The sequence below is a fragment of the Mus pahari genome, chromosome X (genome assembly GCF_900095145.1).
Source record: "Mus pahari chromosome X, PAHARI_EIJ_v1.1, whole genome shotgun sequence".
Taxonomy (NCBI): domain Eukaryota; kingdom Metazoa; phylum Chordata; class Mammalia; order Rodentia; family Muridae; genus Mus; species Mus pahari.
The window spans coordinates 80,234,239-80,257,426 of NC_034613.1; the positions used below are offsets into that span (position 1 = coordinate 80,234,239).

The 23,188-nt window shown below is 35.4% G+C and overlaps 1 protein-coding gene and 1 pseudogene across 2 annotated transcripts in view; one reads left to right on the top strand and one right to left on the bottom strand.

Annotated features, from left to right (window-relative positions):
* Pola1 (DNA polymerase alpha 1, catalytic subunit) overlaps positions 1–23,188 on the bottom strand; it is a 315,971-nt gene that overhangs the window by 126,498 nt on the left and 166,285 nt on the right. The window lies entirely within an intron of this gene.
* Positions 1,737–17,723, top strand: LOC110313680 (annotated as a pseudogene).

The window sequence follows — 23,188 nt, forward strand, 5'->3', positions numbered from 1 at the left end:
TCAATGCTCAGTTTTACCACCATGTCCAGAGTGGGAAAAGACTAGAAAGAACTACTGTAAAAACTGCAGCTTCAATTATCTTTACAATGTTTCTTCTGCATTTTAAACAAACAAACAAACAAAACCATATTAATTTAAAGATCTAAAAACCGTTATTGATGATGGAAAAGTTTTTTGACAAGGGCTGTTACTGATATATCTAAAAAATATTCTAAGCGTTACTTGTTTGGTTGTTGCCAAGATGAATTTGTAGAAAATATGCCCATGGCAAGGGGTGGAGGGAATGTTTTTCCTACTAACACTAAAGTTTCAAGAATGAGTCAATTTAATCACATAAGCAGTTCTTGAACAGAAAATGACAGGACATGTTTTGGAAACATTGGAATGATTCAATAAATTAACACACTCATTAAAATGCATAGTTTCTTATGTAATATAATCTGAAAACAGTTCCTTATGATTGATCTCTAAAGGCAGGTAATAAATCAATTTGAAGAGAGGATCTTGCTCTTCACACCTCCTTCCCTGCCTGGATCCGATGTAAATACAGATCCAAACGGATTTTTCTAGGCAAATGAAAATAAATAAATCAAAAGAGCAGGCATAGTCCTTCACCATAGAATTTTTCTTTGCTTAAGTACAGTTAAAAGTTACTTTGATTGGTTTTTGTTTTATTTATTTATTTATTTGTAGATATGTATTGGTTAGCATGGCTTAAAGCAATGTGTCTTTGGATACCAAATAACAATGTTAAAACTGAATCATCTATGCAGTTGCCTCATAAAAATCAAAATGGAATTCACACTATCATCAGGCAATGTTTGTTAACTTAACTTTAATTATTTTCTCCTTGAGAATGGTACTAATGAAACTGAATATCTTTCATGGTCTCGAAGGACCGTTTGAATAGTCTGTAAACAGAACTAAGGGGAGACAAGAGATCTGGCTGAGGCAGGGGGTTGCTAGGTGATGCAGAATGTAAACCCACAAACTTGTTCAAGTTTGCTTTGCTTTCATGCTACTTTCACACACTTTCAAAAGTTTTGAGAACTGAGTTTTCAGGTGGTCACTATAGAAAAAGAATCCCTCCCTCCAAATTCACGTTCCACAGATACTCTATGACATTCAAGAGATGAAATCCATTTGACCTTTGGCTGTAACATGGGAAACTGGATACTCACAATCTAAAAAACATATATCAAGGTAGATTCCAGTATTTCAAAAAAGGCATTCCTAATCCCTCTTCTAATCTTAACTGAAATAAAGATTTCTTCTGAAGAAGGGTGTGTGTGTGTGATCTCAGCTCAAGAGTTTTGGGGCACAGAAACTCAAAAGCCATGGCAAATACCTCAGTACAGACCATCATGCTGACGACCCTTTCAGTTTAGCTACTTTCTTCCTCTCTTCTGGCTAGTACCAGGACTGACTGCCTGTGAGGCTTCTCCTAACCCACCCCTCCCCCAGCCTCCTTTTTAAAGTAGCTGATCAGAGATTGTCCAGTAAGAGCACTTTATTAGATCATCAGCCAGAGGGGTTCACAAGTACTGAGAGCAATGGGCTCAAATGCGGCACATCAGTTTTAATAGACCAGGGGCTACTAGTAAACTGCAGATACTGCTGAGAACTTTCCATGCACTGAACTCTTGAAAAAGCACCGTCTCTCCAGCTTAAATGCAGCTGCCTCTTTCAATGCCGCAAATGGGTAAATTTGACAAAAAAGCCACCATTAAGACTACATGAAAGGCTCAAGACAACATCCTTTCAATGCTTTGTACTTCAGTAATCAGATGTACTTACTCACCCCCTCCCCCAAACCCGATCAAGAACTATTTCTGAATGGTAGGAAATAATTCCACTTTGTACATCTTTTAGTTAATCAAGACTTTCTATTCAGCAATTTGACCTTTTGTTCAAAACAGGATTATCAGTTTTTTCGCCAGTTACCAAGGGCGACTCGCATGGTGAACATAATTGCAATAATTTGCAAAACACCATGGCAACCCACATTACAACTAGGTAAATACTGGGCTTTTGTGCTACATTGTTATTTTCAGAGATGCTGAAGTCAAAGAACGAATGACAAATGAACACAAAATTTATATTTGCTTTGTCTCAAAAGAGAAGAAAATTGATAACAAGAATTGGGGGGAAACCGACTACAGCTGTAATTTCTAACTTGATTAATTAGGATGGTAACAGTCCTTAACAGTATATTCAACAAACAGCCCTGACTTCGTCTCTCCACCCACCTCTCTCTATACCACTACCACTGTCCCCCCCACCCCAGACAAATTTTTTCAGCTTGGAGAACAAACATCCCCCATTTGCTCTTTTCTTCAATTTAATGGAATCCTTAATTGCAGAATATTGTTCTCCTGCTCTTCACGGCAATGAAAACGAGAAAAAGGAGGAGAGTGCCAGGGCAGACAGGGAGCTACAGTCATTTGTTTTCCTGCCTCTTTTGGACACCCCAGGTCCAATGATGAGATGGCATTTTTCTGGTTTCAGCAGCTGTTTCGTAGCAGACAATAAAGTAAAAACTATTTAGCTTTGCAGAAAAGCCACTTCTGTCCTCTTGACAACACAAGGTAAGTCTACATGCCGAGATGAAGTTTCATAATTTAAATGCCAGAACATAAGATGGGAAAATGATGTTAATAATAAAGAACATACATTTTCTTGTAAAGAAATTATCAACTGCGGTACTGTCCAAAAAAAGCTGTTGAAATGTGTGTGTTTGCTATTTATGGAAGATGTTCAGCAATATCACCAATGGTTTGAAAACCACTTTATACTCACAGAAATCCCAATTCACAAAACAATCTAAAATATAAACTGACTACTCAGGAATTAATGCAAAAATCAAAATAGCATTTTCAGTAGATAAGCAGATTTTCATATAGCATTATCTTTTCACTAATAAATGTGACTATAAAAGTTAGATCAGAATGTTTTAAAGTCAGATGTGAGAGGCAGATTTGATTTTTGTAGTAAAGAAGCAGGTGTTTTTCCTAAGTGGGCACACATTCTACTATAATGCCCCCATTTTTTGTAAATTATAAACACTGACTTTCTCCTGCAAAATGTAGTATTCAGGGACAAGAAAAAGAAATACACAGAGCAAGGGCTTGCAGAAGTCCCACTGCCGAGCAATCTAGAGATAAGCAGCTGCAGACGCATTCTGAACACAGCCCAGCTCGCTTTCCTTCATCTGCTGCCTCCTAATGAGGAGGAACCAAATGAGAGGCTCTGAAAAGATCTGCATATTTCCCCTAACTTTTGAAAAATCAAGTGAATAGGATACTATAATGGGTCTATTCTTATTTTGTCAGGGCTGAAAATTCTCCACACACCTAAGATTTAGCTTGGACAAATCACAATGTAACATTCTTCAGAATATGCCTTGGAAATTAGAGGTACTGTAATTATTATTTTTTTTTTTTTTGAGGAGTAGAAATCAAAACGATGGCACACATCACACCCTTTTCAGAGGGGACATCTTTCGATATTTTGATAATATGTATTTTACTTTCTTGATTAGTTACAAATGCATGGTATCTCTACAAAATGCACCCTACATCAAAAGTCTAAATGTTAAGAGAAAATGTTCCCTTTAATATCAAATGACAAAAGGGGTAAATAAGCCTTAATATCAAATGACAAAAGGGGCAAATAAGCCTTTTGTAATTTTTGATCAAATAAAATGGATAGATGATAAACTAGGAATAAAATCCCTATAGCACGTTAAGTTCTTTAAGAAACTCATAGGTACAAATAAAATATTTTATAATCTGTCCAGAATCCCCTCACTTGTAATAATTACCTAATATACCTGCCTTCTTCCCAACCTTTAGTAGTGCCTTCTCCAGACTTTCTATTTTTCCTTTCTTGACATTGGTTTGTTTAGGACTAAAAGGCATGATGACAGCTAGCCTCCTATAACTTTAATACATTACTCAAAACCCTAAATCAGAAATTAGAAATATCTAGCAGATGGACTACATTTCTTCTTCAGTTCACTTCCCCATGACCCCTATAAGATTGTAGCCTGCAGTTAACAGGAAACCTGCCTGATATACTATCCCCAAATTCTTGCTCTTCAATTTGAAACTCTGGCTGCACACTAAAATCTCCAAAGGAGCATTAACACAGGTGGCTAGGCACCATCTCCAGGGCTTCTGATTGAGGGCTGGGCTGGGGCCTGAGAATCAGCATCTTTAACAGGTCTCCAGATATTACTGCTGTTGCTGATTTGGAACCTTACTTTTAGAATCACCAGTGCCTTTCAGAATGGGTACTGTTTTGTTTTTGTTGTTGTTGTTGTTTTGTTCTGTTTTTGTTCTTATTAAAAAAAAAAAAACCAACAAACCACCAGCGATGCTAATATGCAGTCAAGGATGAGAATCACTGCTCTGCATTACTCTCATTTTCTCTCTGCTGTTTAAGATGATTTTCTGAACAATACACTTTATTAACAGAATTATACTTCGGAATAGTCTCTCTCAATTTCTTTCTCATTCAATATTTACTTTTTTCCCTCTCTACATACTGCTTATGTGGCTATTCTAACTCTCTCAAGTTCTCCAGACAGTGTCTGAATTAGCAAAGCCTCAAATCAGACTTAATTCACCAATAGAATAGACTGATTCTAAATGGTTTATACCAAGTATGAAGCTTAGTAGCAATTTGAAGGAAGCAACAAAGACATATTCTAAATATAATCCTCTAAATATGTCTCTAAAATATGAAATGTACTCCTCTAAGAATAAAAGTATTTTAAAGGAGGGTTTTAAAATACAGAGTATATAAGAAGAGACCACAATTAACATTTTTGACAGGTAGCATGAAATCATGTATTTTAGCCCTAAATTTTAAAGGTGGAAGAGACTTCAGAGCTCTACCCCCAATTCTTTACACCTAAGGAAAATAAAACCTCTTAAAAGTCAATTCCTTGTACTAATGCATAGTGTGAACTGAACTTCCAGTCCACTGTTCTTTTCTTTACACTTTCTAACATGATGCTCAATACATCAGACATTAGAGCTGCATGCAGCTCTTGAGCACTTGTAATGTGGCTGCTCTAAACTCAGATGTGATGCAAGGGTAAAACTACAGCTTCCTGATATTTTTAAATATGCATTATAGACTGAAATAATTTGGATATATTGTGCTAAGTTAAAAAAGTATACATACACATATATTAGCATACATTAACAATTCTTGTTTTATTTATATTATTTTCTTTATTTATATTTCAAATGCTATCCCAAAAGTTCCCTATACCCTCCCCCTGCCCCTGCTCCCCTACCCACCCACTCCCACTTCTTGGCCCTGGCCTTCCCCTGTGCTGGGTCATATAAAGGTTGCAAAAAAAAAAAAAAAACCATAAATGGGGACTAGAAACAATCCTCAATGGATAGAGTACTCGCCTACTATCCAAGAAGCCAAGAGTTCAATACCCAGGACCTGAATAAACTGGGGATGCATGGGATCCTATCTCAAAAAAGAAAATTAAAAAAAGAGATCATTACAAGAGTGTTATATATACTATTGTAAAGCCTGTTTTGTAAAATATAAAGGTAGTACCCTATAAATGCATACAGATTTGCCCAAGAGTTGCATTTTCCTGTCTTTGGCCTATTTTTCCCTACTAGGTGGTTCTCCTTTTTCGCCCTGAATTGAAAGGGTACTTTTTTTTTTTCAGATAAGGAATGGTTTATTTAACCTCACAGCTCCACCAAGGGAAGAGGAGTACTTTATATATAAAAGCAGGCAGGCCCTGTTTGTTAGTGCATTGTTTGTTGCTCATATTTTTTTTAACTTAATGGCATGCATGTGTGTATACATAAATGCAACACAGAAATTCTATTACTGATGATTTTGTGTATATATGAGTATTTTGCTGCATGTATCTCTGTGTCTAGTGCTGTGAAAGCCAGAGGAGGGCATCAGATCTCCTGGAATTAGAGTTAACAGTTAGGAGGTGTCATGTGAGTACTGGGAACCTAAGTTCTCTAGACATCCAGTGTTCTTAACCACCAAGTCATCTTTCTAGTCAATATAAATTCTTTTAAATTTATAGTCACATTTAGTAATGTTTTCCTCTCGTGTTGGACTGAAATTTTTATTGTTTCAAAGTGTTCTCAAGTAGAGCTGAGGATTTTGAGAGTCCTCAAACTACTCCATGATACTACAATTGACACTTGCTACTACTGTATATTTGCTTACATACAATGTATGACACCAAGAATGTAAGGTAACTATGAACACTGAGCCAATATTCATACATTCACATACTCATGATGGGCATTCCACTATAACAGATGTTGTGAGGATATGCATGTGATGAGCTGGAAATCTAGGAGAAATCTATTGTGATCCTGAAACTATCCTATACAATCATCTGTTTTGAAAAAGACTTTCCAAGGTTAGTACACTTTAACATATCCTTCTCTGCCCTGAAAGAGGAAGGAGAACATTCAGCTATACATTTTTCAGATAATTCTTATCTACTGGTATGAATCATCCTCTTATAAACTATTAGTTTCAATTTTGGATTTATTTCTGAATTCTTCTATAGCAATTCTATTCAAATCATTAAATACTCATAGGGAAAAAATAATCACCCTATACTCCTAATGGTAGTTTTTATAAATCTTTCAATTGTTTATATTTTGAAAAAAAGTGTACAAAAACTGTGATATAACTAAGAATGTATTTTTAAATTTTTCTAAGATTTTTCTAAAAGTCTTTCTATATTTTAAAGTTTTCTTTACATTTAGCATTTAAATATATTCTTTGATATTTCATATCCACTGTCATTTGTATACATTAAATTTCTTGTTACACTTTCTAATTGGTAATTGTATAGCTCAAAAGCTACTGATATGTAATTAATTTTAAAAATAGCATTCTCAATAATTTTTGTCTTTAATGATAAATTTCACTGGGTTTTCCAAGTTTATGGCAATCTACAAGTAATGCCTTTCTTCTTGCCCTTCCAATTTTTAAAATATATTTCTTGTTCTTATGACGGTTAGCTCCTTGACAACTCAATACTACTGATCACCATTTCTACTGGGGTGCCCCTCCAGCCAATTTCACAAGAATCTTCAGCTGTAGACCCTTGAGTTAATTCATAGATGGATGGATCTCTGTGCTGAGAGAAGGTAATTCGATTAAGATCATTACAGAGCCTGTATCTTTATCTTTGTATCAAAGTGCCTAAAATAAACTTGCTGATGAATTCAGTTTAAGGACATTAAATGGATAACTCATGACTAAAATATTTCATTTGACAGTTAGAGATTAAGTACTCTAAAGGGCTTCTAGGCTTAATAAGGATTGAATGTAAATTCAGCTTTGTTATTCAATCACACCTCTTTAACTCAGTCTGAAAATATAGTGAAATAGTACAATATAATGTGACATGGGAGTGGTCTCGGTTTGGGGAATCCATATACTTCTTTCAGACAGACTAGTGCTACAACAGACTAGATAGTAATGGTTATTAAGGTTTGCTTAAGGAAAAAAATCTCTAGTTTTACAACATATTGTTATTTTACCATAGCACCCTAAGCTGTATTAAAACTTAGTACATAGCTCAAGCTGGCGTCCAATTTGTAAACCTCCTGTCTTAGTCTCCCAAGTGCTGAAATTACAGATGTATACTACCTTGTCAAGCACAAAATAATCTCTTACCCAACTGTTATTAAGTCAGACTATCATATTATTGCACTTACCATTTAACAACATTTTCAAAGTGCTTTCAAATCAGTGAAGCAAAGATTTTTAGGTTAGTAAAACTACTCTATATGATACTATCATAGGCTGAACGTGTATAACAGTATACAATCCATAAAGAACACATAAATATAAATGTTATAGATGCCCATTATTCAGTCTTACCCTAGATGTGGAATCAGGTTCTGTGGGTATGATACCCAGCAATCTGTTTTATGAAGTTTTCCAAAGTTCGTCATGAATAAGCCTTTCATATAAGAAAGGCTTAGTAGTAAGAGCTCTTTAGAGTACTGAATCTCTAACTGTCAAAGGAAATCAAACTACATGGCACACTCTATCAAGCTGTGAAACACAGAAACCAGGTTAAGGAAGAGGGCTAGAATGATGGGCAAATGTGTTATGCATAAGTACAATTATAAATAATAAACTCAGTTGATACATCCTAACATTGTGTTCAATATGCTACTACTCTCAAAATCAAAGATTAAATAGGATTTTAAATTCACATTCTTTTTCAATTCCTAAGTTGGAAGAAATATAAATCTTCCATTTTAGGATGCTTTCATATGTAACTGAAACAAATTAAAAGAATACTAATTTGCTTTACCTCCCCAGATGTTCTGACCTTGCTAGAACCTGCTTCACATTTTGCTCATCTAGAGCAAGGCTGGAATGTTTCACTTAAGTGTGGAAATGTTTTAGACATGGCAGTTTACTTGCTAACTTACTGCCCACTTCTGATTTGACTCTGAAGCTTAAGGAATGCTTCTTTATCATATAAAACTAAAGAATTTGAGAAGTCTTTGCCTAATCAACCCTTCTTCCTAGGCACACTCTTGAGGTGTTTGAACCTCTTCCTCTTGAAGTCATATAGGTTCAAACACACTAGGAAGGTCTACATTAAAGCACAACTTGAACTGTTCCATCTGGAGGAATCACTTTGAGACCTGGTTGTGTAAGAAGTTGAACATGATTTTAAGAGGAAGTTTGAACACAGTAGAATAAAAGGGGGTTGAAGATGGAGAAGAAAACAGAAAGTCACCAGCCAACTTCTCAGACCCTGACAGGCTCACTGGGCTTTGAGCTTCTGTGGCCTAGGAGAGTCTCAGACACTACAAGGGCTGGAAAATTTTTTTCTTGATAAAATTAAGCTCTGTGATATTAAGAGTAATTCAGATGGCCACTCTTCAGCTTCCTTCAGGCTATGAGAGGTAAGAGCTCCAAACCATCAAAAGATGCAGGTAAAAGAAAAAAGTGGAAAGAAAATACTGGAGAGAAAGGGCAGCTTCTGGTACTGTGTCACACATTAGTGGCCCTGTGCTGGGGAGCAAGCTCTTCACTCTCTGACCCTTGGGTATATGCCCATGCTTAGAGTCCAGCCTCTTTTACGGAATAATGATGAGCACGGTATGTAAGGCCACTGTCTTAAGTTGCCTTCAGGTACTTGTGCAAACAAGTACAATTCCCATATACACGAGCTTATCTTCTCTCCTTCTCTAAGGCATGCATGCACCTGCATGTACATTTTAATCAGATTGACTACTTGTAGATAACTGTGACTACCTTCTCTATGTCCCTTCATAACAAAACTCAGTGATGATTACATCAATTAAATATTGAATATTTATCCGGCACATCGAGCCTGTTGGATAATGAAAGTTAAAGCTAAGGTAATTTTAGAAAGATAATGCTAAAAGTTTTATAATCCCAATCATTCCGTTTCTTGGAAGTTACTAGGCTTCCTACTAGAAACAAAGAACTCAAATCATTGCTCTCTTGCCTCTTCTCAGGGATTCTCAAAGTTTATATCATGTCCCAAGTTTCAAATCCTGAAATATATTTTAACGTCACTATAAAGTGACACAAGAATCTTCTCACTACTTGAGCAGTTTATGAAGTATGTTTGATATTAAGTTCTATCTGAAAGCTGCAGAACAATCTAGCACCTCTTCTATGATGATGCTTTCCAATGAACAACCAAGACAAGTCCTCTCATTTGGCCATTAAAAGGAGCTCAGCATTATTCATTTAACCTTTTCCCTAACATGAACAACATTAAAAACACTTCACTTATGAACTTAGCAAACAAAAAGTATGTTCAACTGGAAATGCCACAGAGAACTACCATTATGCCATAATTCAACTTTGTGTTATTCAATGCAACCTAAAGGGTAGCTTTTGTACAGTACAAAATATGAAACTCCACATTTCTGAAAGGTCATGGAAACACTAGGAGATAAGAAGAAAGTGAATTAGTGAAAAATGAATTCAGTGAAGATTTTTATATTAGAAGTCAAAGTTAATACAGTTTCTTACTAACAAGGTACCATCGATCACTAGAAATGAAAAGCTAACGTTAAAATAACTTGCTATGTCTTTCATGTACCTGCTTAGATTTCTCCCTTCATAAAGCAGATAAAAGGTTCCCCTTTCGCTCTGTGCTTATAATTTTCTGTTTGCCTTAAAGAAGTAATTTCTTGAAAATGTACCTTCCTTGTTAATAAAAAGCCCAATGACTCAACTCCAAAAAAGGGGAATCTAAGAACTGAAAAAGATTTAGCTTGATATTAAATTATACTTTGTTTCCATTAAAACAACTTTCAAGTTCACTACAAATATTACAGTAAATCACTTCTTAAAAAAAAGGTCATGAATGTGTTTTTTATAAAAATCAAATCTCATACATTATAAAGGGTTTTTGTATTTAAAAAAGAGAAAGACATTTCAATTAGAAAACTAGCATAGTCTTTCTGAAGACTACATTAAAGCTCAACACTAAAGAGAAGCAAAAGAAAGATGAAGACCTTCTGCTAATCCAAGGTAGGCAAGAAGTAGGGAACAAATCAGACTAGAACTGTGAAGAACTCCAGGTCAAAAGGAGATATAGTCAAAAAAACATTTCTAAGTTAAAACTCTTCATGAAATAAATACAATTTGAAAACCTCACCATAATTAGTATAAAATAGAAAGGTTTCCTGTACTTATTTAAACTATCCACTAACTTGAAAGAAAGGAAAGAGTAGTCATTTTATTGTCTAATAATCTACTCAAATACTAAAAAAAACCCCAAGCTTTCAAAGATATATGATAAACCTGAGTTAAAAATGTTTAACTGTTCTAAATTAAGCCACTTGTACAAATTCAAGAAACAAAATCAAATTTACTGAAACTGATGCTATATAAACAAAAACACTAAACTGCTTAAAGTATTTTTCTTTAGTTTCATATTCAAATAATTAGCTAACAATCTACATCAATACTGTAAATCAGACAAAAATTATTTTATCATTGGAGCAACATATTTGGAATAATCTATTTTAACAAGTCCATTTTAAAATAACTTAAGAAATAAAAAGCATAAAGAAAAAAAAATCTTAATATGCAGTTTGGTAAAGTTCAAGTCAGCCTTTGAACAACACGTTTACCTATCCAGTAAAGCTTGTGTTAATGCGATGTAAGAGTTTGGCAAATTCAACTTTAATGGAGCATAAAAGTGCTTTTGCTTGAAAGTGAGATCATTTTTAAAAATTCAAAGCATGATCACTTTCTCTTTTTTCATAGAACAATCTGATACAAGCAGCAAAGCTTAAATAAACTAGAAACATTTCAAATGATCCATAAAGGATTAATAAGCACCACAGGAAGTCCTATAGGCTCAGCGTATATATTTTCCATCCACCACCCCCCTTCCCAGATGGGCATGATATGAAATTCTAAACAGAAGTCAAGTTTCAAAGTCTCTAAATGTTAAAGGGCTGTTATGTTGGGATGAAAGGTCGTAACTAAGGACTCTCTAATTTGAAATGGATCAAATTCCAGTGACACTTGGATAGAATCATGCAAACCTAGACATTCAATTAAAAAGGTCTTCTTGCTGATGGTAATAGCCAGTGGTCAGAAGCAAAACTCAGGCAAAAGGAGTAGCAGCAAGCTACAGGCCACTAATAGAACAAGAACAAAATGACAGCTATTATTTTGGCAGAGATAATCTATGCTGAAACACAAAACACAAACGCACACAATTTCTTTCAATGCAATTTTCTTGTCTTCCCACTGACTTCTGTGATTACCACAGAAAGCAGGGTTCTAAACACATTTCTCAATTGAATCTTCAATCAATAACAGTAAAAAATTAAGATGGAAGATATGGGGAATGCATTATGGCATTAGTAAATGCTTGCAAAATGTGAACTTATAAATATGCACAAAAGTTGCTAAGAAGAAACCTTAGATACCTAAATGGATCATATTTTTGTCAGCCCAAAGCTCAATAACATTGCCTGTGACCATCAATCTGAAATTCTTTTCATTCTTCAGTTAGACAATCTTACTTCTAATCTTTATATCTATTATTTGAGAATAAGCATATCCCATAAAACTCAGTTAATGGAATGTGTAAACAACTTTATTTTCTATAATATGCAATGCCAGCTTTCCCTTACCTATAGACAAATTAAAAACTCAGCAATAGGTTTGAAATGGAAGTCAGTTAGAATATGCTTTTTTAGTGAGCACCCTGGTTTATTCGTGAAGCACTCAGAGAGAGGGAAAAAATACTCCTTATATTTTATATATACTCTAGAATATGCATCATTCTGAAATTGCCATTTTATTAGTTCACTGGCTGAAACAGATTATTCTTGCTTTGACAATGAGATTTACTTTTTAAAAATGAAATATAAATAAGCAAGAAAAGTGATATTTAAAAATATCAATGAATACTAGGACGAGTATTTGAAAAAATATTTAAACAGATAAAAGAATTTGTTTCAAGCACTGTCTTAGGGTTGGAACACAACTGTCAATCCCTTATGTTCTGATGTGTTCGCCCTCTCTGAGAATAGAGACGGCCCTTACTAAGACTTCAGCTATTTTGTTGCTAATTCACACCATTTATAGCAAATGGGTAAAAGAAAAGAAGCAGAATCAATTCAGACATCCAGTCACAAATTCAATCAACAATTGAATACCTCTTTTGTTCTTTTAACTTTCTATAAATGGATAGACCAAGATGCAAAATGTCACTTCTTTATGGAACAAGTGTTTTTTTTTTTTTCTTTCAAAAAAAATGCATGGGCTTTGAATCACAAAGGACCCAAATTACATTTCCACTGTACAAATTACAAAAATCAACTGATTTTCTTCCTATAAGGCTCAAATTCCTTATTTATGAGGTACCACCATAAAGTGTACTGCAAGAGTTAAATGGCACTGTGTACATAGAAGTGTTAACAAAGTATTTGAATGATGGATTAAAAATATTTATTTTTTCTTTCTTTCTTATGCTCTCCAGAATTCTTCAATATTATAGTGAAAAAATATTTTGCAAAATAAAACAACATACTTTGATATACTATATTAAAGAAATAGAGAAAAATATTATATGGTCAAACTTCTGAAGAAATTCAGGACACAAAATAACGTTCCATAAATATGGTGTCTATAAAAAGCTTCCTAGAGATTGGTCTGGAATTTACTATGTGGCCAAGCCTGGCTCCCAATCCATGTCAACCTTCCTGTCTCAGCCTTCTGAATATAGGGTTATAGGTGTGGGGACCATGCTGGGAAGGCCTTACGTCATTAAGGCTAAGGATAATTTAAAGAGATAGCAAGCAGACAAGGATAATTCTGGCAGTTGAAAGAATATAAGGTCTGATGAAAGGAATAGTTACTTGACAGTGCTCCAAAGGAAAGTGTGTGGGGAGAACAGATGGATAAGTCAATGTCTCAGAGCCATAATAAAGACTTGTGCTACAGTTCTACATAGATATAATTAAACTACCACAGCTCTCACAAGGATGCACAAAGATTGTGGCATATTCTCAAAGTGCTATATCATAACAGATAAGATGCTACCTAGGAATCTAAGGTCAAAACTTATGCAAGTCAGTTTAAATTATATACAGCCTATTCTAACCCACAACAGACAACCATAACTGAAACATTATCCAGGAAAAAAAAATTGGCGTGTGCTACCTTTGTTTAAAAGCAAAAAGGAAAAATACACAACTATAACAGTGAACACAGATGCACAGCAGAATTAGAGCCTAGAACAAAGAGAATGCATTTAGATTAGCTATAGAGAATAACTTCTGAACATGGAAGATGAGACAACAGCCCAGCAAGAGATTGCCAGTACTACCATTAATGCAAAATATTCAAAGATTTCCAAAGCACACTGGCAGCAAGATAGGTTTCTCTAGATACAGTGTTTTCACATGGGTGACCTATAGATGACATGTTAGTTCTACAATTTATGACTTTTGGATTAAAGCTGTGTCCTTCCAGACACAGAGAGACATTAATGATAGCACAGCTACAAACTGAACAGTGATCAAGAGTTACTAAACTAAGAAAAACCTCTGCAAATACTCCCTCAATTATTTCACCCCTTGGACATTTTGATAGGGAACTACTCATTGATATTATTATTTTTCCAACATTCATTTTATTGAAGATCAAGATACAATCAAATGTTGACTTACTCTGGTAAATAGGAGGGGCCTACTTTGATTTTCTTCCTTTCTCAGCACCTTGGCTTTGTGTTTTAGAATGCTGGCTAGGTTTTGAAAAGAGGATGTTGGATGGGAGGGGTGCTCTTCCCTTCAGTGGAGACAAAAGATATCAGCTATTTCATTCTTCTGTGTGAGTATGTTACCTCCCTTAATTCTCTCACTATCACATTAAACTGTGATTTTCAATAGAGGTCTGAAAAATGTATTACATTTTACCTGTTATTTCAAAAAGAATTAGTAAGCAATTAGAGGGAAAGGAGAAAAGTAGGGCAAAAATGTTTCTGTTTTTTCAGACCGGCTAACATTTTGAGAGTTTAAAATGACTAGAAAGGCAAACTGTTAGGTATTCAGAAGGAAAATGTGAATGTTTTCCCAAAGGCATTATTAACAATTAATAATCATTACATTGGTGCCTTGTTTACCTGACCTTGTGTAAATTCAGCAGCCTGGTAATTAGACCCAGATTTTGCACATTTGTATATTTCCATGCATAGATTTGACTCATTCATTCATCCATTAAAATCTGCTTGACAGACGTAGATGAATAATCAAGCTACAATTTGTATTTACTGGATTATAGAAAATTGCCCAAACTGTTAAGTTCAAGGAAAGCGCATTCTTGCCTCTCTCTTATGACTGATGTAAAAGCAATTACATACCAGAGGATTGCCCCAAAGCTCTCAGAAGTGGTACTGCTTTTGCAAACTAGGTTGTTGTGTTTTTTTTTTTTTAAACAAATTTTCCCTAAATGTAGAGACTGTTTAAAGATTAGCTCTAACAGAGGGAAGGAACTAACCCTGTGCACTTGTAAGTTTCTCATTTAACTCACTTCACTGTTGTTTTAAAGTAAAAGTCCTGGCAACATTCAGAATGAGCAGCAATGCATCCTAAAAGAACAAAGACAAAGCTAGTGAAAGATTTGAACAGAAAGAAGGCAATGTCAGGAGAGTTTCATGACACTCTTCCCCAACTCTCCCTAGCAAAGCAGCGACAACCTGACAAGCCCTCTTCCTAACTTGAGAAATGAAGAATAATGATACAGTATGATTCCATGATTAATGTATTTTCATTTAAAGAAGAACAAGTATCTCAAAAAACAAAATAAAGCAAAACAAAATTCATGTTCAGTATCAGCCAAACACACTGTCATGTGTAACTGCATTTTTGTGCTGTGTTTTCTTACTTTCAGTCACTAACAACCATCGCCCAAGGTACAGTACTTCTTTTAAACAGCAGAAGATACATACAACAGATCTTTCTCTTCAACCATTGCTTATTTTGATTATCTACTTTAAGCCCACAAAGATTGCTTAGAACTATTTTACAAACAAATTAACATTTATAAAATACTGCCATATATAGAAGCTCAAAAGGCAGAAAGGGTCCCCAAACTTCCAAAATATACACCTGGCTAATTTTAACATTAACAAATTCTAACTTTTCTCCCCTAAATATCCCATCCTTTTTTGCTATAAAACAAATGCCAAGTCATGATGTAGATCAGAGATTAACATCTGTGAGGATGGCTCGAAATCATCTGATAGATTAGCAAAGAACAAAATTAAATTTTGGTTTTCAAAATGAATTGTTCCTTAAGGTCCCCATGTTTGCAGATATAGAAACAGGAATTCAGAAGCTTTTAGTCAATGCAAAGCCATATAAAACTAAGTGCTGAGTCACTGTCCTTGAGTTTTGGACACTTTAACAGGCATTTAATTCAAAAGACAATGCTTTCCCTAATGTGTGACTTAGTTTATCAGTTTGCTAGTCTTTTGATAAGAAGTCATATCTTACACATTGTACTTCACTCTACCTGATAAAGGGAGGACAGTACAGCTGTTTTACCAACTAAAGTGATGGTCCAACCAAAAACATAAATAAATAAACTCTTTCTTCTGGCCTTCCTGTAGTTGCTTCTATTGGCAACTTCCAAACAGAAATGAGACTCTACACCACAATCGTGCCAACATATTTAATCTGGTAATTGGGAAAACAGTTATTTTCAAGGTATATGGTGAAGTCAGGTTCCTTGAAATCAAGGCTGGACAAGTTTTATAGGGAGCCCTTAGCTGTTGAACTATATAATCTATAACTATACCAGTCCATTAGGTGCACTGCAGTTACTAGTTAGATATGGAAGAGAAGAAGTTATAATTGCTAAGAAAACTGGATGAGATAAACTTTCTCAAGGATTCTGCTGTAAGTCTGAATTTGACATTCTATCATAAGCCACTTTGGTACTTATACTGATTTCTCTTAACCTGTTACCAGTTAGTTCCATTGAGTGTGTGATCAACGAACATAACAACTGATGGGAGGAAAAGCTAAACAGGTCTCATCACTTTTTTTTTCTGAAAGAGTGCACTTTGTGCATACTAAGGCCAGGAAAGAGAAGACACACAGACAAACATACCTACAGATAGCTTTCTCAAAATATTCTGGCTATTCAGATGTGATACCAACAAGAAAAAGATACAGCTGCCAGCTAAGAGAAACTACATAAACAAAACTCTGAAAAACCTTTGTTGTTAAGAAGTTACAATCCTAATCACTGCTCAGGGTACACAAATTATCCTACAAAATAAAAGGAAAGACCAGCATCTCTGCCAAGTAGCCAGCAAGAAACACAAATTAAAAATTGAGTGTGAGGGAGAAAAAAAGGGAAGAAAGCAAAAGCTGCTACTATCAACAACTACAACAACTCAGCTCTGCCAGAGCTGTGAGGAGACCTCTCCCCTTGCCAGCCATTGCTATATCAGGATTATAGCAACAATTTTCTAAAACATAGAGGATTAATATTAAGTTCTGGGCATGCAGAGACATGCCTCGCCCACTAAAAACCATACTAGAAACAGGCATGTAAATGGTACCCAGACAAAAATCTTGAAAATAAAGAAGAAACAGCGGAATTTAAACAACTAGCTGAGGCATACAAAGTGTTATAGGATAAAAGTAGGTCATCTATGACAAATATGGCAAAGAAAGAGGTGGTGGAGGAGGAAAAGGTGGAAGTCATTTTGACAGTCCATTTGAGTTTGGCTTCAAATTCAGGAACCTAGATGATGTCTTCAAAATTTTTTCTCGTGGAAATTTGCATTTGACTTCATTGAAGACCCATTTGATGACTTTTTGGGGAACCAATGGTGTCTCCAAGGAACTAGAAGTTGAGGTGCTGTCTTGTTTTCTCTCTCCCTTCAGTGGATTTCCTGCTTTTGATAGAGGCTTCATTTCATTCGATTCACTAAGTCATGGGGGTCTCACGTCATTCTCTTCAATGTCATTTGGCAGGAGTGGAATGGGCAACTTTAAATCACTATCAACTTCAACTAAGATAGACAATGTCCAAAAAAAAATCACTATAAAAAGACTTGTGGAGAACATTCAAAAAAGAGTAGACGTTGAAGATAGTTCAAGTACTTGATGATAAATGGTAAGGAGTTCCTGCTATGCTTGGATAACAAGTAATTCAATACATGCATTTTACAGAAATATTAAACCATAACAAGTACCATTTACTACAGAAATGTTAAACCATAACAAGCATTATTTGATGAAAAAGAGGAACTTTTTTGAATATTTCAAATGAACTCAACTTTCTGTATAACTATACCTAGACAAAAATATTTCCAAAATAGCTCATCGGAGCCCCTATTTGTCATAGACTTTTGAATTTGTTGTTGGGACCATAAAATAAGACCATTTTTTTTGTCTTTAAAATTGTTGTACCCTCTGTATGCACTTTGCTTTAAACAAAACAAAACATAGTGTGAGTTGAGCCCTGTGACTCTTGATTAGCGCTAGGGCAAGGTTATTTTTTTTTTTAACACCAGCATGGATCTGCTTCTACTTGTGTTAAAATGTGAGTAATGTCAACTCATGATGTTAACATTGCCAGAGGGATCATCTACAAAAATATTTCCATTTTATTTTCAGTATTTAGTAAAGTAAGCTATTACTGCACCAAGTAATATACTTCTAATTTGGTGTAAATTAAGGATGTTTCGTAGTTGTACATGGATGCTGGCAAACTCATCAGTTTTACTACTATTTAAGTATGTAATGTTTCTCTAATTTCTTTCTCAGCCTGTTTATCCTTTGTATAGAGAAAGGCCACTGATTTCTTTGAGTTAATTTTATATCCAGCCATTTTGCTGAAGTTGTTTATCATGTTTAGGAGTTCTCTGCTGGAACTTTTAGGGTCATTTATACATACTATCATATCATCTGCAAATAGTGATACTTTGACTTCTTCCTTTCCAATTTGTATCCCCTTGATCTTCTTTTATTGTCTAATAGCTCTGGCTAGGACATTAAGCACTATATTGAATAGGTAGGGAGAAAGAGGGCAGCCTTGTCTAGTCCCTGATGTTAGTGGGATTGCTTCAAGTTTCTCTCCAATTAGTTTGATAATGACTACTGGTTTGCTGTATATTGCTTTTATTATATTTAGGTATGGGCCTAAAATTCCTGATCTTTCCAAGACTTTTATCATGAATGGGTGTTGGATTTTGTCAAAGGCTTTCTCAGAATTAATGAGATGATCATGTGGTTTTTGTCTTTGAGTTTGTATATATAGTGGATTACGTTGATGGATTTCCATATATTAAACCATCCCTGCATCACTGGGATAAAGCCTACTTGATCATGATGGATGATGGCTTTGACATGTTCTTGGATTCAGTTAGCGAAAATTTTATTGAGTATTTTTGCATCGATATTCATAAGAGAAATTGGTCTGGAGTTCTCTTTGTTTGTCGGGTCTTTGTGTGGTTTAGGTATCAGAGTAACCCTTCACAATAGTCACAAATAATATAAAATACCTACCTTGGTGTGACACTAACTAAGCAAGTGAAAGATCTGTATGATAAGAACTTGAAGTCTCTGAAGAAAGAAATCAAATAAGATCTCAGAAGATGAAAAGACCTCTGATGCTCATGGATTGGCAGGATCAATATAGTAAAAATGGCTATCTTGCCAAAAGCAATCTACAGACTCAATGCAATCCCCATCAAAATTCCAACTCAATTCTTCACAGAATTAGGAAGGGCAATTTGCAAATTCATCTGGAATAACGAAAAACCTAGGATAGCAAAAACTATTCTCAATAATGGAAGAACATCCGGTAGAATCACCATCCCTCACCTCAAGCTCTACTACAGAGCAATCGTGATAAAAACAACAACAACAACAACAACTGCATATTACTGGTACAGCGATCAATGGAATAGAATTGAAGACCCAGAAATGAACCCACACACCTATGGTCACCTGATCTTTGACAAAGGAGCTAAAACCATCCAGTGGAAAAAAGACAGCATTTTCAACAAATGGTGCTGGTTCAACTGGCGGCTATCATGGAGAAGAATGCGAATTGACCAATTCTTATCCCCTTGTACAAAGCTCAAGTCTAAGTGGATCAAGAACTCCAGATAAAACCAGAGACACTGAAACTTAGAGAAGAAAGTGGGGAAAAACCTCAAATATATGGGCACAGGGGAAAAATTCCTAAACAGAACCATAATGGCTTGTGCTGTAAGATCAAGAATTGACAAGTGGGACCTTATAAAATTGCAAAGCTTCTGTAAGGCAAAGGACACTGTCAATAAGACAAAAAGGCCACTAACAGATTGGGAAAAGATCTTTTACAATCCTAAATCAGATAGGGGACTAATATCCAATATATATAAAGAACTCAAGAAATTGGATTCCAGAAAAACAAATAACCCTATTTTTTAAAAAAAATGGGATACAGAGCTCAACAAAGAATTATCAACTGAGGAATACGGAATGGCTGAGAAGCACCTGAAAAAATGTTCAACATCCTTAATCATCAGGGAAATGCAAATAAAAAACCCCGAGATTCCACCTCACGCCAGTCAGAATGACTAAGATCAAAAATTCAGGTGACAGCAGATGCTGGTGAGGATGTGCAGAAAGAGGGACACTTCTCCATTGCTAGTGGGATTCTAAGCTGGTACAACCACTCTGGAAATCTGTTTGGCAGTTCCTCAGAAAATTGGACATAATACTACTGAAAGATCCAGCAATACCTCTCCTGGACATATACCCAGAAGATGTTCCAACTGGTAATAAGGACACATACTCCACTATGTTCATAGCAGCCTTATTTATAATAGCAAGAAGCTAGAAAGAACCTAGATGTCCATCAATGGAGGAATGGATACAGATAATGTGGTACATTTACACAACGGAGTACTGCTCAGCTATTAAAAACAATGAATTCATGAAATTCTTAGGCAAATGGATGGATCTGGAGGATATCATCCTGAGTGAGGTAACCCAATCACAAATGAAAACACATGATATGCACTCACTGATAAGTGGATATTAGCCCAGAAATTTAGAATATGCAAGATACCTTTTGTAAAACACATGAAACTCAAGAAAAAGGAAGACCAAAGTGTGGATACTTTGTTTCTTCTTAGAAGGGGGAACAAAATATTTTGTGATTGAAGGTGGAAAGAGTATTTATGTTTCTGACAGAATGAAGATCATGTCATGGATAAGTGGATATTAGCCCAGAAGCTCAGAATCCTTCTTTGAAGGGGGAACAAAATACCCACGGGAGGAGTTACAGAGATAAAGTTCAGAGCAGAGACTGAAGGAACAACCATCCAGAGACTGCCCCACCTGGGGATCCATCCCATAAACAACCACCAAACCCAGACACTATGGCAGATGCCAACAAGATCTTGCTGACAGGAGCCTGATAGAGCTGTCTTCTGAGAGGCTCTGCCACTGCCTGGGAAATACAGAAGTGGATGCTCACAGCCACCCACTGGATGGAGCACAGGGTCCCCAGTAAAGGAGCTAGAGAAAGTATCCAAGGAGCTGAAGGGGTCTGCAGCCCTATAGGAGAAACAACAATATGAACTAACCAGTACCCCTAGAGCTCTTGTCTCCAGCTGCATATGCAGCAGAGGATGGCCTAGTCGGCCATCAATGGGAGGAGAGGCCCTTGGTCTTGGAAAGATTATATTCCCCAGTATAGGGGAATGCCAGTGCCAGGAAGTGGGAGTAGGTATGTTGGGGAGCAGGGTGAGGGTTTAGGGGATTTTTGAAAATGAAACTAGGAAAGGGGATAACATTTGAAATATAAATGAACGCCTAATTTAAAAAAAAAAGTATGTAGAGTTAAGCTTAGGTTTAAAAACAGCTGGTAATTTGGAGTTTTGTCACTTGTTTAACCAAAAAACAAACAAAAACAAAAACAAATGTGAATGTGTTTGATGCATTCTTTCATGGGAAAAAATGAAGATGAAAATAAAACATGCACTATATATGTGTGCAATAAAATAGTGAGTTTAACTTATTAGAGATTCCTAAAGTGACTGATACTGAAAAATAGCAAAAGAGATTAAAGAGGACATTCTAGGACAAACACACTCTCCAGTGGCTGTAGAGTTGGTAATATTTCCTCCCACTGAATATAAAGGCTACATCCATAGATTTTTATGAAAGTTCCAAAAATTACTCCCTTGTTCAAGGATATAAGTCATATGTCTTCCACATCCATGATACTATACTTTTCAGAGTTAACATGAAGCTAAACATAACAATATGTGGTTTAGTTCAGCCTTTAATTAAAAGAGACAATGAGTAGTAGGAGCAATCGCATATGTGTGTGATTGCTTAGTAGCATGCAACAGAGGTAATATAACATACTTCACCTGAGCTTTCTGAGGAAAGCTTTCCAGAAGATCCACTGAAGAGGGACAGTGGATTTTACCAAGCATGCATTGTTGTGGTGTGGGGTGTGGTTTTAGGCACAAAGATACATGTGAAGCAGTAGTAAAGTGTGTATGATTTTTCAGGAACAAGCTTTCTTACAGTATAGAAATAGTGTAGATGGAAAAGGTAGAGAAGTTGGCTCGTGATCTAAGGTAATGCTATAGAATTTAAATCTTAGTATATAAGAAATGAGCAAGTGCAGGAAGCATTTAAAGCAGGAAACATTAAGGGAAATGAACCAATAAGGGGAACTGAAGACAGAGAGGCCATGAGTCCAAGTGATGCTCTAAAGATTGAGAGAAAAATATGTAACAAAAGCAAAATATAACCCCATAACACCCAATATGAAAATCTGTTATCACAAGTTGGAAAATACTGGATGGTATTAGTATGCCTATCTTATAAGAATCTTATAATTAGGAAGTATATAAAATATTCTGAAAACTGTTTTCATATGTAGTGTTCAATATACAATGTTTATGAACATAGCAGAATATCCCCTCTTCTTAAAATCATTTTTCTCTTGCTCAAAAACAGCCACAGGAGGAAACACTAACAACAACATTTAGGCAGGAGGATCCAGACAGCCTTTCACAAATTCTGCTAGCCCCTAGAGATAGATTTATAAGATTGTCAAAGTTCTCATAGGAACACTGAAGGAAATCAAAACATTTCAAAAGATGTAAAATCACATATTTTCATTCAAGTTCCTATATACTAAAGAAGCTTCAAAACCTTATTGTTATTATGCGATTCCTAAGAGAAAACCCTGAAAATACAAAATCCAGGCTCTAAACTGCCCTTTCTATCTACAAATACTCCTCACTTAGATTTATAAATCATAACAGAAAAGAGACAAGATTGAGAAATGTTAACTACCTGCTATTTGTAAAGTGTCAGCAATATACTAGAAGACTCAATATGGATGGTTAAGTCCCATTAAAAATGTGTAACTGGAATTTTGCTTTGATATAATTATTTCTGGATACAAAACACTTTATTTTGTTGTAAGTTTAAAAGTAATGTATCTTTTAATATATGTAACCCATAAAAATCACATTAAGATAGTCAACGGTTATTTATCACTGGGAATAGAGGCCCCTTGGTCTTGCAAACTTTATATGACCCAGCACAAGGGAAGGCCTGGGCCAAGTAGTGGGAGTGGGTGGGTAGGGGAG